This window comes from Zea mays, chromosome 2 (genome assembly GCF_902167145.1).
Source record: "Zea mays cultivar B73 chromosome 2, Zm-B73-REFERENCE-NAM-5.0, whole genome shotgun sequence".
In the NCBI taxonomy this organism is placed as follows: Eukaryota; Viridiplantae; Streptophyta; class Magnoliopsida; order Poales; family Poaceae; genus Zea; species Zea mays.
Genome location: NC_050097.1, coordinates 33,795,894 through 33,811,829, shown reverse-complemented (window position 1 = coordinate 33,811,829; position 15,936 = coordinate 33,795,894). Strand labels below are relative to the sequence as shown.

At 42.4% G+C, this 15,936-nt stretch overlaps 1 pseudogene; it reads left to right on the top strand.

The window, feature by feature from the left end:
- Nucleotides 1-12,482: 12,482 nt before the first annotated feature.
- On the top strand, nucleotides 12,483-13,494 carry LOC103648541 (protein PGR-like; annotated as a pseudogene).
- The last annotated feature ends 2,442 nt before the right edge of the window (nucleotides 13,495-15,936 follow it).

Here is a 15,936-nt window from a genome sequence, read left to right as displayed (position 1 = left end):
TTGTGGCGTCCTAACGGACGAGGGTTGCAATCAACCCCTCTCAAGCGGTCCAAAGACCCACTTGAATACCACGGTGTTTTGCTTTGCTTTTCAATATCCCGTTCGCGAGGAATCTCCACAACTTGGAGCCTCTCGCCCTTACACTTGAAGTTCACAAAGAAGCACGGAGTAAGGGAGGGATGAGCAACGCACACAAGACACAAAATCAGAATGTCAACACGCACACAAATCGCAACAAGAGCTCGCAACACAACCCGACGAGTTCACAACTCAACTAGAGCTCTAGATGCTATCACGAAGAAACAAATGCGTGGAATCGAAGTCTTGGTGCTTAGGAATGCTTTGAGTATGCTTGGTGTAGTCCTCCATGCGCCTAGGGGTCCCTTTTATAGCCCCAAGGCAGCTAGGAGCCATTGAGAGCATTACAGGAAGGCAGATCTTGCCTTCTGTCGACTGGCGCACCGGACAGTTCGGTGCACCACCGGACACTGTCCGGTGCAAATATCCTTCCTTATTTGGCGAAGCCGACCGTTGGAGTCTGAGAGCCGTTGGCGCACCGGACACTGTCCGATGCACACCGGACAGTCCGGTGCACCAATGTGACTGTTGGCTCGGCCACGCGTCACGCGCGGAATCCTCGGTCGACCGTTGCCTCGGCTGACCGTTGGCTCACCGGACAGTCCGGTGCACCACCGGACAGTCCGGTGAATTTTAGTCATACGCCGTTAATCATCTCCCGAGAGCGACGAGTTCGCCTGTGAACGACTCACCGGACAGTCCGGTGAATTATAGCCGTACACCACCGTCGAAGTCCCGAGAGCAGCAAGTTCACTAGAGTCAGCCTGGCGCACCGGACACTGTTCGGTGCACCACCGGACAGTCCGGTGCACCCAGACCGAGCTGACTTTGGCTGAACAGAGCCATCTCATTTCCAATTCAATTTTTTCTATTTCCAGCACTTAGACACAATACATTAGTCCATAAAACAATGTACTAAGTCTAGAAACATACCTTTTGACTTGATTTGCACTTTGTCCACCACTTTGCATAGATTAACACAAAAGCACTTGTGTTGGCACTCAATCACCAAAATACTTAGAAATGGCCCAAGGGCACATTTCCCTTTCAATCTCCCCCTTTTTGGTGATTTATGCCAACACAACATAAAGCAACTAGAACAAGTGCAACATCAACACAAATGAGAACTCAAAATTGTTTTGATTCAAATTTGGCATATATGGATCACTCTTTGCCACCACTTGGTTTTGTTTTTGCAAATCAACCTCAAATTTCTATCTCTAAGTCAAACACACTTGTTAAGACATAAAGAGAGTCGATCCAAGAGAAATTGATTCAAGATTTCAAAAACTCCCCCTTTTTCCCATAATCGACTATTCTCCCCACAAGAGGCCAACTTTTGACAAAAGAGACAACAAGAGAGTTTTGACAAACCAAAAGCTCTATTCTACTATTTTCAAAATTTCTCTATAGTGGTAGCTGATCCATTTATTGCTTTGGCCTTTATTTTCTCCCTCTTTGGCATCAAGCACCAAAACGGGATCAATCTTGGCCCTAGAACCCCATTGCCTCACCAAAATCTTCAAATAAGAATACAAAGGCAATAAGAGTACATGAGATGAACTTGGAATAAGTTACCCTCTCATCGGAGTGCAGTGGAAGTCTTTCATGGTCCAAGTCCACCTTTTCCCTTTCAAACCTCCTTTGAGACTAAAACAAGCAAACTCAAGCACACGGTTAGTCTCAAAGGGTCAAGTTGTAGCACATCTCCCCCTAAATAGGTGCATCACTTGCAAAAGGACTTGTGAGGTCCGGGGAGTGTTTGTACAACTTGAGCACCACAAGTAAACAACAAAATGCATAAGGAACATGATCAAGGCATAAACACGTGTATGCTATAAATCAATCCAAGTTCCGCGAATCAAAGACATTTAGCTCACTACGCAGCCTGCAAAAGGTCTTCTCATCTAGAGGCTTGGTAAAGATATCGGCTAGCTGGTTCTCGGTGCTAACATAAAACACTTCGATATCTCTCTTTTGCTGGTGGTCTCTCAAAAAGTGATGCCGGATGTCTATGTGCTTTGTGCGGCTGTGCTCAACAGGATTTTCCGCTATGCGGATAGCACTCTCATTGTCACATAGGAGTGGGACTTTGCTCAGATTGTAGCCAAAGTCCCGGAGGGTTTGCCTCATCCAAAGTAGTTGCGCGCAACACTGTCCTGCGGCAACGTACTCGGCCTCAGCGGTGGATAGGGCAACGGAAGTTTGTTTCTTAGAGTTCCACGACACCAGGGACCTACCTAAGAATTGGCACGTCCCCGATGTACTCTTCCTGTCGACCTTACATCCAGCATAGTCGGAATCTGAGTATCCAATCAAGTCAAAGTTAGACCCCTTTGGATACCAGATCCCGAAGCAAGGCATAGCGACTAAATATCTAAGAATTCGCTTCACAGCCACTAAGTGACACTCCCTTGGATCGGATTGAAATCTAGCACACATGCATACGCTAAGCATAATATCCGGTCTACTAGCACATAAATAAAGTAAAGACCCTATCATTGACCGGTATGCCTTTTGATCAACGGACTTACCTCCTTTGTTGAGGTCGGTGTGTCCGTCAGTTCCCATCGGCGTCTTTGTGGGCTTGGCGTCCTTCATCCCAAACCGCTTTAGCAAGTCTTGCGTGTACTTCGTTTGGGAGATGAAGGTACCATCCTTGAGTTGCTTCACTTGGAACCCAAGGAAGTAGTTCAACTCGCCCATCATCGACATCTCGAATTTCTGCGTCATCACCCTGCTAAACTCTTCACAAGACTTTTGATTAGTAGAACCAAATATTATGTCATCGACATAAATTTGGCACACAAAGAGATCACCATCGCAAGTCTCAGTGAAAAGAGTTGGATCGGCTTTCCCAACCTTGAAAGCATTAGCAATTAAAAAGTCTCTAAGGCATTCATACCATGCTCTTGGGGCTTGCTTAAGTCCATAGAGCGCCTTAGAGAGCTTACACACGTGGTCGGGGTACCGTTCATCCTCGAAGCCAGGGGGTTGCTCCACGTACACCTCCTCCTTGATCGACCCGTTGAGGAAAGCGCTCTTTACATCCATTTGGTACAACCTGAAAGAATGGTGAGCGGCATATGCTAGCAAGATACGAATGGACTCTAGCCTAGCCACAGGAGCAAAAGTCTCCTCAAAGTCCAAACCTGCGACTTGGGCATAACCTTTTGCCACAAGTCGAGCTTTGTTCCTCGTCACCACCCCGTGCTCGTCCTGTTTGTTGCGGAACACCCACTTGGTTCCCACAACATTTTGCTTGGGACGAGGCACCAGTGTCCAAACTTCATTACGCTTGAAGTTGTTGAGCTCCTCATGCATGGCCAACACCCAGTCCGGATCTAGCAAGGCCTCTTCTACCCTAAAAGGCTCAATAGAAGAGATAAAGGAGTAATGCTCACAAAAATTAACTAATCTAGAACGAGTAGTTACTCCCTTGCTAATATCACCCAATATTTGGTCGACGGGATGATCCCTTTGAATCGTCGCTCGAACTTGGGTTGGAGGTGCCGGTTGTGCTTCTTCCTCTTCAACTTGAACATCCTGTGCTCCCCCTTGATCACGCGCCTCCACTTGAGGTACCTGTTCGTCATCTTGGGTTGGGGGATGCACCATCGTTGAGGAAGAAGGTTGATCTTGCTCCTTTTGTTCCAGTGGCCTCACATCTCCAATCGCCATGGTGCACATTACGGCCGTTGGAACATCTTCTTCATCTATATCATCAACATCAACAACTTGCTCTCTTGGAGAGCCATTAGTCTCATCAAATACAACGTCGCTAGAGACTTCAACCAAACCCGATGATTTGTTGAAGACTCTATACGCCTTTGTATTTGAGTTATAACCTAATAAAAACCCCTCTACAGCTTTGGGAGCAAATTTAGAATTCCTACCCTTCTTCACTAGAATGTAGCATTTACTCCCAAAAACTCGAAAATACGAAACATTGGGTTTGTTACCGGTTAGTAGCGCATACGAAGTCTTCTTGAGGAGGCGGTGAAGGTAGACCCGGTTGATGGCGTGGCAAGCCATGTTCACGGCTTCCGACCAAAAGCGCTCGGGGGTCTTGAATTCTCCAAGCATCGTCCTCGCCATATCGATGAGCGTCCTGTTCTTCCTCTCTACCACACCATTTTGCTGAGGTGTGTAGGGAGCGAAGAACTCGTGCTTGATCCCCTCCTCCTCAAGGAACTCCTCCACTTGAAGGTTCTTGAACTCGGACCCGTTGTCGCTCCTTATCTTCTTCACTTTGAGCTCAAACTCATTTAGAGCTCTCCTGAGGAAGCGCTTGAGGGTCCCTTGGGTTTCAGATTTATCCTGCAAAAAGAATACCCAAGTGAAGCGGGAAAAATCATCAACTATAACAAGACCATACTTACTTCCTCCTATGCTTAGATAGGCGACGGGTCCGAAGAGGTCCATATGAAGCATCTCCAAGGGTCTTGATGTGGTCATCACATTTTTGGTGTGATGAGAGCTTCCCACCTATTTCCCTGCTTGACAAGCTGCACAAGGTCTATCTTTTTTGAAATGCACATTAGTTAGACCTATCACGTGTTCTCCCTTTAGAAGCTTGTGGAGGTTCTTCATCCCCACATGTGCTAAGCGGCGATGCCATAGCCAGCCCATTCAAGTCTTGGCAATTAAGCATGCATCTAGACCGACCTCCTCTTTTGCAAAGTCAACTAAATAAAGTTTGCCGTCTAGTACACCCTTAAAAGCTAGTGAACCATCACACCTTCTAAAGACAGACACGTCTACATTTGTGAATAAACAATTATATCCCATATTGCATAATTGACTAACGGATAATAGATTATATCCAAGCGACTCAACTAAAAACACATTAGAAATAGAGTGCTCGGACGAAATAGCAATTTTACCCAACCCTTTCACCTTGCCTTGGTTCCCATCACCGAATATTATTGAATCTTGGGGATCCTTGTTCTTGACGTAGGAAGAAAACATCCTCTTCTCCCCCCGTCATGTGGTTTATGCATCCGCTGTCAATAATCCAGCTTGAGCCCCCGGATGCATAACCTGCAAGGCAAATTTAGGCTTGGGTCTTAGGTACCCAACTCTTGTTGGGTCCTACAAGGTTAGTCACAATGGTCTTAGGGACCCAGATGCAAGTTTTATCTCCCTTGCATCTTGCCCTAACTTCCTAGCAATCACCTTCTTATTCTTTCTACAAATGGCAAATGAAGCATTGCAAGCATGATATATTGTAGAAGGTTCATTAACTTTCCTAGGAATATTAACAACATTTCTCCTAGCCATATGATGAACAACATTTCTCCTAGACATATCTCTACCATGCATATAGGAAGAACTAGAAGCAAACATGGCATGGGAATCAAAAGCATCATAAGCATTACAACTCCTATAAGCATTTCTAGACTGTCTCCTATCATGGTACATAAAAGCATGGTTCTTTTTAGCACTACTAGCCATAGGGGCCTTCCCTTTCTCCTTGGCGGAGATGGGAGCCTTATGGCTTGTCAAGTTCTTGGCTTCCCTCTTGAAGCCAAGTCCATCCTTAATTGAGGGGTGTCTACCAATCGTGTAGGCATCCCTTGCAAATTTTAGCTTATCGAATTCACTTTTGCTAGTCTTAAGTTGGGCATTAAGACTAGCCAATTCATCATTCAATTTGGAAATTGAAACTAGGTGTTCATTACAAGCATCAACGTCAAAATCTTTACACCTATTGCAAATCATAACATGTTCTACACAAGAGTTAGATTTACTTGCTACTTCTAGTTTAGCATTTAAACTATCATTAACACCTTTTAAAGTAGAAATGGTTTCATGACAAGTAGATAGTTCACAAGAAAGCATTTCATTCCTTTTAACTTCTAGAGCAAGTGAATTTTGTGCACTAACAAATTTATCGTGCTCTTCATATAAAAGATCCTCTTGCTTTTCTAATAACCTATTCTTATCATTTAGAGCATCAATCAATTCATTGATTTTATCAATTTTATTTCTATCTAAACCTTTAAATAAACTAGAATAGTCTACTTCATCATCATCACTAGACTCCTCATCACTTGAAGAAGTATAAGTGGTATTCCGAGTGCATACCTTCTTCTCCTTCGCCATGAGGCACGTGTGATGCTCGTTTGGGAAGAGGGATGACTTGTTGAAGGCGGTGGCGGCGAGTCCTTCATTGTCGGATTTGGAAGAGGAGCAATCCGAATCCCACTCCTTTCCGAGATGTGCCTCGCCCTTGGCCTTCTTGTAATTCTTCTTCTTTTCCCTTTTGTTCCCTTTTTCCTGGTCACTATCATTATCGGGACAGTTAGCAATAAAATGACCAATCTTACCACATTTGAAGCATGAGCGCTTCCCCTTTGTCTTGGTCTTGCTTGGCTGTCCCTTGCGAGTTGCGACCTTTTAGCGCCGTCTTGAAGCGCTTGATGATGAGGGCCATCTCTTCATCATTGAGCCCTGTTGCCTCAACTTGCGCCACCTTGCTAGGTAGCGCCTCCTTGCTCCTCGTTGCCTTGAGAGCAATGGGTTGAGGCTCATGGATTGGACCGTTCAACGCGTCGTCCACGTATCTCGCCTCCTTGATCATCATTCGCCCGCTTATGAACTTTCCAAGGACTTCTTTGGGCGACATCTTGGTGTACCTAGGATTTTCACGAATATTGTTCACCAAATGTGGATCAAGTACAGTAAAGGACCTTAGCATTAGGCGGACGACGTCGTGGTCCGTCCATCGCGTGCTTCCGTAGCTCCTTATTTTGTTGATAAGGGTCTTGAGCCGGTTGTATGTTTGGGTTGGCTCCTCGCCCCTTATCATCGCGAATCTTCCAAGCTCGCCCTCTACCAACTCCATCTTGGTGAGCAAGGTGACATCGTTCCCCTCATGAGAGATCTTGAGGGTGTCCCAGATCTGCTTAGCATTGTCCAAGCCGCTCACCTTATGGTACTCGTCCCTGCACAAAGAGGCTAACAACACAGTAGTAGCTTGTGCATTTTTATGAATCTGTTCATTAATAAATATAGGACTATCCGAGCTATCAAATTTCATTCCATTCTCAACAATCTCCCATATGCTTGGATGGAGAGAGAACAAGTGACTACGCATTTTATGACTCCAAAATCCGTAGTCCTCCCCATCAAAGTGTGGAGGTTTGCCAAGAGGGATGGAAAGCAAATGTGCATTTGAACTCTGCGGAATACGAGAGTAATCGAAATAAAGGTTCGAATTAACCGTCTTTCGTTTCTCATAGTCGTAGTCGTCCTTTTGGGAAGAAGTGGACTCATCGCTGTCGTCGTAGTAGACGATCTCCTTGATGCGTCTCGTCTTCTTCTTCTTCCCATCTTTGCGTTTGTGACCCGAGCCCAAGTCGGTAGGCTTGTCATCCTTCGGCTCGTTGACGAAGGACTCCTTCTCCTTATCGTTGATCACAATTCCCTTCCCCTTAGGATCCATCTCTTCGGGCGATTAGTCCCTTCGTGAAGAGAACGGCTCCGATACCAATTGAGAGCACCTAGAGGAGGGGGGGTGAATAGGTGATCCTGTAAAACTTGAGACTTAATGCCACAAAACTTGATTAGGCATTAGCACAATAATGCCAAGTGGCTTAGAGAGAAGTCTCAACAAAACACAATAACCACAAAGATATCAACACAGAGATGACACAGTGGTTTATCCCGTGGTTCGGCCAAGACCAACGCTTGCCTACTCCACGTTGTGGCGTCCCAACGGACGAGGGTTGCAATCAACCCCTCTCAAGCGGTCCAAAGACCCACTTGAATACCACGGTGTTTTGCTTTGCTTTTCAATATCCCGTTCGCGAGGAATCTCCACAACTTGGAGCCTCTCGCCCTTACACTTGAAGTTCACAAAGAAGCATGGAGTAAGGGAGGGATGAGCAATGCACACAAGACACAAAATCAGAATGTCAACACGCACACAAATCGCAACAAGATCTCGCAACACAACCCGACGAGTTCACAACTCAACTAGAGCTCTAGATGCTATCACGAAGAAACAAATGCGTGGAATCGAAGTCTTGGTGCTTAGGAATGCTTTGAGTATGCTTGGTGTAGTCCTCCATGCGCCTAGGAGTCCCTTTTATAGCCCCAAGGCAGCTAGGAGCCGTTGAGAGCATTCCAGGAAGGCAGATCTTGCCTTCTGTCGACTGGCGCACCGGATAGTTCGGTGCACCACCGAACACTGTCCGGTGCATATATTCTTCCTTATTTGGCGAAGCCGACCGTTGGAGTCTGAGAGCCGTTGGCGCACCGGACACTTTCCGGTGCACACCGGACAGTGCGGTGCACCAATGTGACCGTTGGCTCGGCCACGCGTCACGTGCGGAATCCTCGGCCGACCGTTGCCCCGGCTGACCGTTGGCTCACCGGACAGTCCGGTGCACCACCGGACAGTCCGGTGAATTTTAGCCGTACGCCGTTAGTCCATAAAACAATGTACTAAGTCTAGAAACATACCTTTTGACTTGATTTGCACTTTGTCCACCACTTTGCATAGATTAACACAAAAGCACTTGTGTTGGCACTCAATCACCAAAATACTTAGAAATGGCCCAAGGGCACATTTCCCTTTCACTTATGTTCTATTGTGTCAGTGATCCCTAAAATTGGCAAAGGTAGCCCAAACTCCTGGTGGATTGTGGATAACCTCTCATCATTGTATAGACATCCACGAGCTACCGCATCTTAGTATTGATTGAAGTAATATCCTCACTTGTAGACTTGTAGTGTTGATTGAAGTAGTATCCTGCTGAAGTGTTGATTGAAATAGTATCAAGTTATTGATTGAAATAGTATCCAGTTGTTGATTGAAATGTTATTCAATTTTTAGGATTGTCATCCATGAACTCTTGTATATTGATGGTGTGCTACATCGAGTGGGAACTATTCAAAAATACTTGGTGACTCTACCATATTGCAGCTTATGGTCAGGTATGCAGTTTGTAATCTACATATCTATATCAGTCTACCATCTCACTGTCCTTGGTAGCCGAGGTAAGGTTGCATTCATTTATGAACCATGTAGCCATAAGACATAAATAGAAAATATCATGTAGTTTGTTGTGTTTTACTGCACCTTTATGTAATGATTAAACAATAGTTTTGTATAATCTCTACCTGCTAGAATCCCATTTTTTGTTACATAGTTTTCATTGGTTAATTCGCTTTAGTGCTGAATATTTTTTGTTATCTGTTGGAGAGAAACACATCCTCTACAATGAGGAAGAAAAATTTTGAGGGGTCCTCTGTACTCTCTTGTGAACAAGATCATAGTGTCTGCATGCCATTAATTGAGAGTGGTACGTGTTGTGAATTTGCCCTCCCAAAAATCTTTTTCTATTGCTTTCTTCATTTCTAGAATTTTAGGGAACATGTTTTGTACAGTTGCTGCAGAAGTTAGTTTGCTAGGTACATGCTTGCTATCTTTCAAACATTTTGATATTGAAAAAATCTATGGAGCTTGCTCTATGGCTCGCGAAGATTTTTAGATAGAAACTTTGGAACACGGAGTTCACAACTCAACATGATATTGCCATGTTGCAATTAGATTCCATATGTAATTTATTTGAGATTGCAAGCATATGTGTATGCTAGATATTGTTCTATGCATTTTAACTGTTTTTCTTTTCTCCATGTCTAGGACATTGCTGAAGGGAAGGTGAAGGTGCAAGAAGCCATCAACCCTTTTTTCTGAATGGGTTATTGGTGCAGACTGATTTAGGAGGGTTTTTATTGCCATTGTTCTGATTTGCTGCTCCTCATAAAAAGCCAATTGTAATGGTACCATTGTTTTCTCATGCTTGCTACAACATGTTTGTTAAACTGTTGATGTGTACTTATGTGCAAAATATTCAAATATGTGGTCTGTTAGATTATTTAGTGTTTACATGTTGAGGAGCTACCTGCGGTGGCATCAATTGTTGCTTCTGATTTGCTCCCTAGAGGCCTTAAAGGTAAAAACCATTAGCCCTAAGGAATTATCTCTGGCATATGAACCATATCAAGTTGACATTCCTTTTTCCTAATTTTCTTGTTATTAATATGCCTGGTTACCTGCACAATTTAGTTGAACTGGATATTCAAGTTCACATATTTTGCAAAGATTTGTTGTGCTATTGGTCTTGTCATGGAGCTCAAATTTGGTCCAATATGAATTATTATATGTGCTGCATACTCTAAATTTTTGTGTTTAATTTTTGCAAGATAAGTCCAGTGCTAAGATCAGATAAGGAGGCGGCGGCGTCGCTAAAATTTTGCATTAATTTATCTTGTTCAACTCCTTGTGCCTAGATACGAGAGATGGTTAACTGAAACTAGATATTTTACCATGTTCAAATCCTGATGCCTAGATACAAGGTGGTTAACTGAAACAAGATGGTATGTGTTTGCAGGGGACGCCAACAAGGTTACTGTCATGTACATACATATTGATTAACGAGCATGATCCGAACCTCTTTGCTGAATATGATTTTGTGGTAAGAACTTTTAGTTCATGTAGTTTCAAACCATGGTTTGTGAAGATGGAATACATAGTTGACACGACAACAGAGAGCCTTGTCTCCCACGATTATTTGTAAATTTCATTTGGTAAGATTTTAGAACCATGAAATAACTGTGTCACACAGATTAGTCATTTTTCTGCTGAGAATATATGCTCGTGGTGCAAAATAACTATGGTGATGTCTATTTTGTACTTGTATTTGTTTTAGTCACATGCAATTCAAAGTCAATGATCTTTTGTACTTGCATTTGTTTCATGGAAGAAATCTACTATTCCTCGCAAGACAGAAGTTTATTTTATACTGTAAGGTTAACCTTCATTTATTTGTTTTTCAAATGGTGAAATTCTGGAATCAATAGTATGTGTTTGTTTGTTTTGGAGTCCTCTAGATTATTTTTAGGTGTACTGTGTGGTTGGGTTTTGCGTTTTTTTGTTTATTAGCACAGATGTAATTCTGTTATTTGGTGTGTCTGATCCTCCCTTTACAGGGAGGCTTGTGCTTCGGACATTCTTTTCTTTCTTATAAATACAAAGATTTACGACTATTGGAAGTTTAAAATAGTGCCTTTCTAACCTAGGGTTTCTTTGCTTTCCTATCAGTCGTTTAAGGAGATCACACAACTTTTGACATTAGAGAACTTTAGGTAAAAAGCTGACTGGATAGACTTGTCTTTTTGTATGCATCGATCTGTTGTCATTGTTGTCATGGATTTTAGTTGTTTCTGGCTTGCTCAACGAGTGATTTCTAAGTATGGTGTGCAAGACCAATAATGCTTGTTGAGCCGAAGAAGCTTATTGAAGCTAACTCCTTGTTCCGTGACAAGCTACAATTTCCCAGCCCGAAGAATTCTAGATGGGTTTGGATTGTGGAAATGGGATATTGACATGAAACAAATAGCAAGTGACTGATGCAAGATATTTACGTACTCTCAATTGTGTATTTAGGTATTAAGAAGTAGCTATCTCAAATATCTGTGAACTCAAGTGACTATCCAGTTTGATAGCTATTACTGATTCTTTTAATGTGTTGTTTGTTTGATAGCTAGATTAAAATAACAAAAATTATGCATGGATAGGATCACAAATGGATTATGAAATCTTTTCTTATAACAGTATAACACATTTGTACATAAGTTATTATAATATTATATGTTTCCGTTGCAATGCACGAGCACTCACCTATTAATCCTTATGAATGAGGAGGTTCTACAAATTGAAGAATTTTTGAAATTTTGTACTTATTGTCTACATTGTTAGCTCTCTATAATTTTTTATTGCTTACAACTTTTAGCTCTATAGAGACTTCAGTTCCAGTTATTTAGTAGAATAATGAGTTGATTTGGTGGGATAGAATTTATCTTTGAGTAAATTTTTTTGTGAGCTCAGAGTATCTGGTGGGAGTTTTGTTTGATTATTTCCTATATCGAGTAGTGATTTTATAATTTTTTGTCTGAGGAGATACCAAGGGCTTCATATGCATTGTGTAGCCATAAATTTACTAGATGAGCTAACTTTTTATAAGTGGAAGGATGATGACCCTCAATTTGAATTCAATTGTCTTTCTTGTGTTAAGGAGATATCATGCCCATTGTCTAACAAAATATGTTTTGTATGCCTTTCTATACAGTGATGTAGTTAATATTTTTGCCAGCATGCCTACTTTCTTTAGTTCAGGAGCTATGCCATTGATTGTTACATTATGCTCACTTTTATTCATAGGTTGCTAGAATACAAAAAATAATAAACAACGAGCAGTTTCTATTTTGATGTAAGATTATCCTCCACCCATATTTACCCATTCTTCTTAGATTTAGAGTCATTTTTTTCTGAAAATAAAAGCTCTTGGTCTGGATGTCATGTTGATTGTGGAGCAAGTCTAACGGTGACGATGGAGGTAGAAAGAGGGAAATTAAATATGTTACTTGCAATTGATTACCAATCAAGAAGTTATACCTAAATTCACTTTTCCTATACCAAGCCTTATTCATAGGCGCGACACCATGTCGTGAGCCATTGCCGGTAGACTTGGTCCCACTCCCACATGACAGTGGATGTAAATAAGTTGCAACCATTGTGCCTATTTTTGTGAGCTTTCTAATTCTTAAAATATTGACATTATTGCTTAGCTGGATATGTTTGGATTTCAGAAAGTTTCCTTTCGAATCTTTCTAATGCAGGTGCAATCCACTCTTATTGGTAGGAAGCAAGTTTTGTCAAATAGCGGTATTGCAAGTATCTCGGTTGTGTTGATAGCATTAGTCATCGGAGGGACAGATAGGTGTTTAGATTCAAAAGAGTCAACTCTTGTTACTGCTCTTATTGATGGTGTTATTGGACATTATGCTTGCTACAATGGAGATACATGGTCATCTGAGCTCGACATTCTTTGTAAAGCTGAGCCACGAATTATCACAACATTCAAGGTGTTGTTAAGTCTTTTTTATGATTGCACAAATCATTAGCAAACATATAATTTTTCACTGTTTCCTTTTGATTTGTTCAGAGTGCGGAAGGCTACCATTGGTGGTGTAACCATAGATGGGCTTCTTGCAACAGCAATTGGATTCTCGATTGGGCTTGCATTTGTGCTGATAGGATTTTTCACCACTCAATGTTCTCCTGATGTATTCTAGAACCAGCTGCTAGCTATACCCTTGGCACAACTGCCGCCCTATGTAGAAGTTTGATCGATTCCTTCTTGAGCGCAACATTTCAGTATAGTGGGTTCTACAGTGTTTGCAAAAAGGTATTACAACCAAACTATTTGAAAATTTTGCTAGTGTCTCTACATATCCTTGTCTCCTTTGGTTTTGAAAGCTTATTCTCTGCTATGTCATGTTTGTTTTGCTTAGGTGGTGGGAGTAGATGGTCCAATATTAACCTTTAAAATGGTGAGTTAGTAGTTTCTATTAGTGCCTTGCCTTTTAGACTATTGCCATTATTTTTAGAGGTAACAAAACTATGATGAGCTAACATAAACATTATTCATTCTATTATGTAAATAAACTCAAAATAAACCATATGAGATAAAGAAATGTAAGGTGCACAGTCCACGAGGAATAATACTGAGAAGCATAATTATGCATTTCTATTTGTTATATTGATATGCCTTGATCGTCTTGCTTGATAACGTAGATGATACAATAGTACAAGTTATTATTTGACCCTGATTGTTGCCTCTGCAGGTAAAGCCAACAAAGTTCAATATTTACAATAACTCGATGTGTCCAGGGTTTGCAAGACAAGATTAAGCAGCTCTAAGATTAAGATAGTTGCCATCGATCTTGCCACAATTTTTACTTGAGCTGAGCAGATAACAAGCGGCTTGGGGTATTGATATTTATTTTTCTATCTTGTTTAATATATTTGCTCAACTAATTTCAAAACAGTTAGTGCTTTAGCATCTCATCACAGATCCTAAATACTTCCTTTGTCAAAGCTTTCACTTGTCTAAAGGTAACGATTCTTTGATTCTGCACTAATCTTATATGTGTTTCTGCATTGCATTCATTTACCAAATCTGTAAGATGCACTCTACCATTTCATGATGTCCCTTATTTACATGTGTAAAATGATCCACATCAATAAAAATTGCCCCTTTGTATTCTGAAGCAAAATAACAAGCTTACATGCTATTACTGATATACCGTAATACTCAAAATTGGGTACAAGAAATACATGGTGATTTCCTTATTTTATGTGCCTCATTTGCATCATGAAAAAGAGCACATATAAAATGAAGAGTGATTAAATCAAACCAAAGACACTAAGATAAAAGAAAGTGCATCCCGTTGGAGTTTTATTGTTTGTACATTAAATAAAATAATAATAATAAAATAATAATTCTAAAGGTTGAATTGATCCCTAAATTAAAATTTAGGGTTTTGGAAAGGAGAAGAAGGAAAAATGATATGAAAAATATAAATAATATATATAAATAAATATATCCAGAATTAATACCCCTAAATCCACAAACATAAGTTGTAGTGATGAACTTAAATTTGAATTCAAATTTGGATTTGAAAATAGAGAAAAAGGAAAAGGAATAGAAAATAAAAAGGAAAAGTCAGGTTGCAAGACCCACCTGGGCTGGATTCACCTGCGCGGCCTAGTTTTCCCCCCTGCACTCGGCCCACTCCACACTCTCTCTCCCGCCAGCCCAATACTGTCGCGCCCGTCACTTGCGCGCGGGGCCCAGCTGACAGCCACTGCCCGCTATTCTCGCTCACGCCGACTTGCGGGGCCCGCCCAACTACATGGCTACCGCGCCGCGCGCTGCTCACCGCCAGGTAGGGCCTAGGGGTCAGCTGCTTCTTCTAGACGAGTGCGTTGGGCTCCTCCGGGTCTTCCGTCGCCCACCTCCGCATCCCACGCCGATCGTTTCTCTCCCTCGGACTTTCTCCTGTGACTACAAAGCTAGGCCGCGACCCCCTCCTTCCTATCGCATGAATTTCGTGCTGCCCATTCTCTGCTGCCATGTCCACCGAGAGTGGGAGATAGAAGATCCGCTGACAACGCCGTTCCCCACCCTCGCCGTCGGTCGCGATCTGCTGGGTGGTCAGGGTCAATCAAGTTGGGAGTGCTGATCGCGTTGAAGTCGGGCGTGGGCGCAATCGAAGGGGAAGATCACCGGAGATCGCGAAATCCCTTGCCGGTGTTGGTGACTCCGCAGGTTCCCGTGGCCAGGGCTGTCCGCGCTACCAACCGTGGTGAGAACTCATGTACCAGTCTCGCAATCCACTTCTCTTCGTTTTGCGGTTGCCGGAGTGAAGTTTACAGGCGGGACTCGAGCTTTAGGTGCGGCCGGAAATGGCTTGGCCGTGTCTGGTGAACGCCGCGGCTAGGTGTTCGGTCGGGTGATGGGCGATGTAGAAGACGACCGCTCAGCCATTAGATGGCCATCGACGGTCTAGATTAAACCACATCTTACCGTTTCGCGAGATTGATCCGGGTCGCAGATCTTCGATCAGACGGTTTGGCTTACTCGTAGGTTTGGTTTGCGCCAGATCTAATCGACGCCGTTCATTTCCAATCGGATGGTCATACTCGGCCGATACCCCTTCGGCCTGCACTTTTTGCAGAAAACCCCTTATAGACTTTAGAACATAACCCGCCGTCCTCGCGGGAGTAGTCTGAGTCTAGGAAAAATTATAGCTTGGCCCCTGACCTTTTTGGTATTTGGTGCACAATCCAGAGGATAATGAAAATAGAAAATTCGTTATAGAAATTGGTTTTTAATACAATAATAAATCCAGAAACTTATTTAATTCATAACTAATTCATTTTATCTCCTTTTTGACCCATTTCAGTCGCAATAATTTTGTTTTAATATTATTTATTAC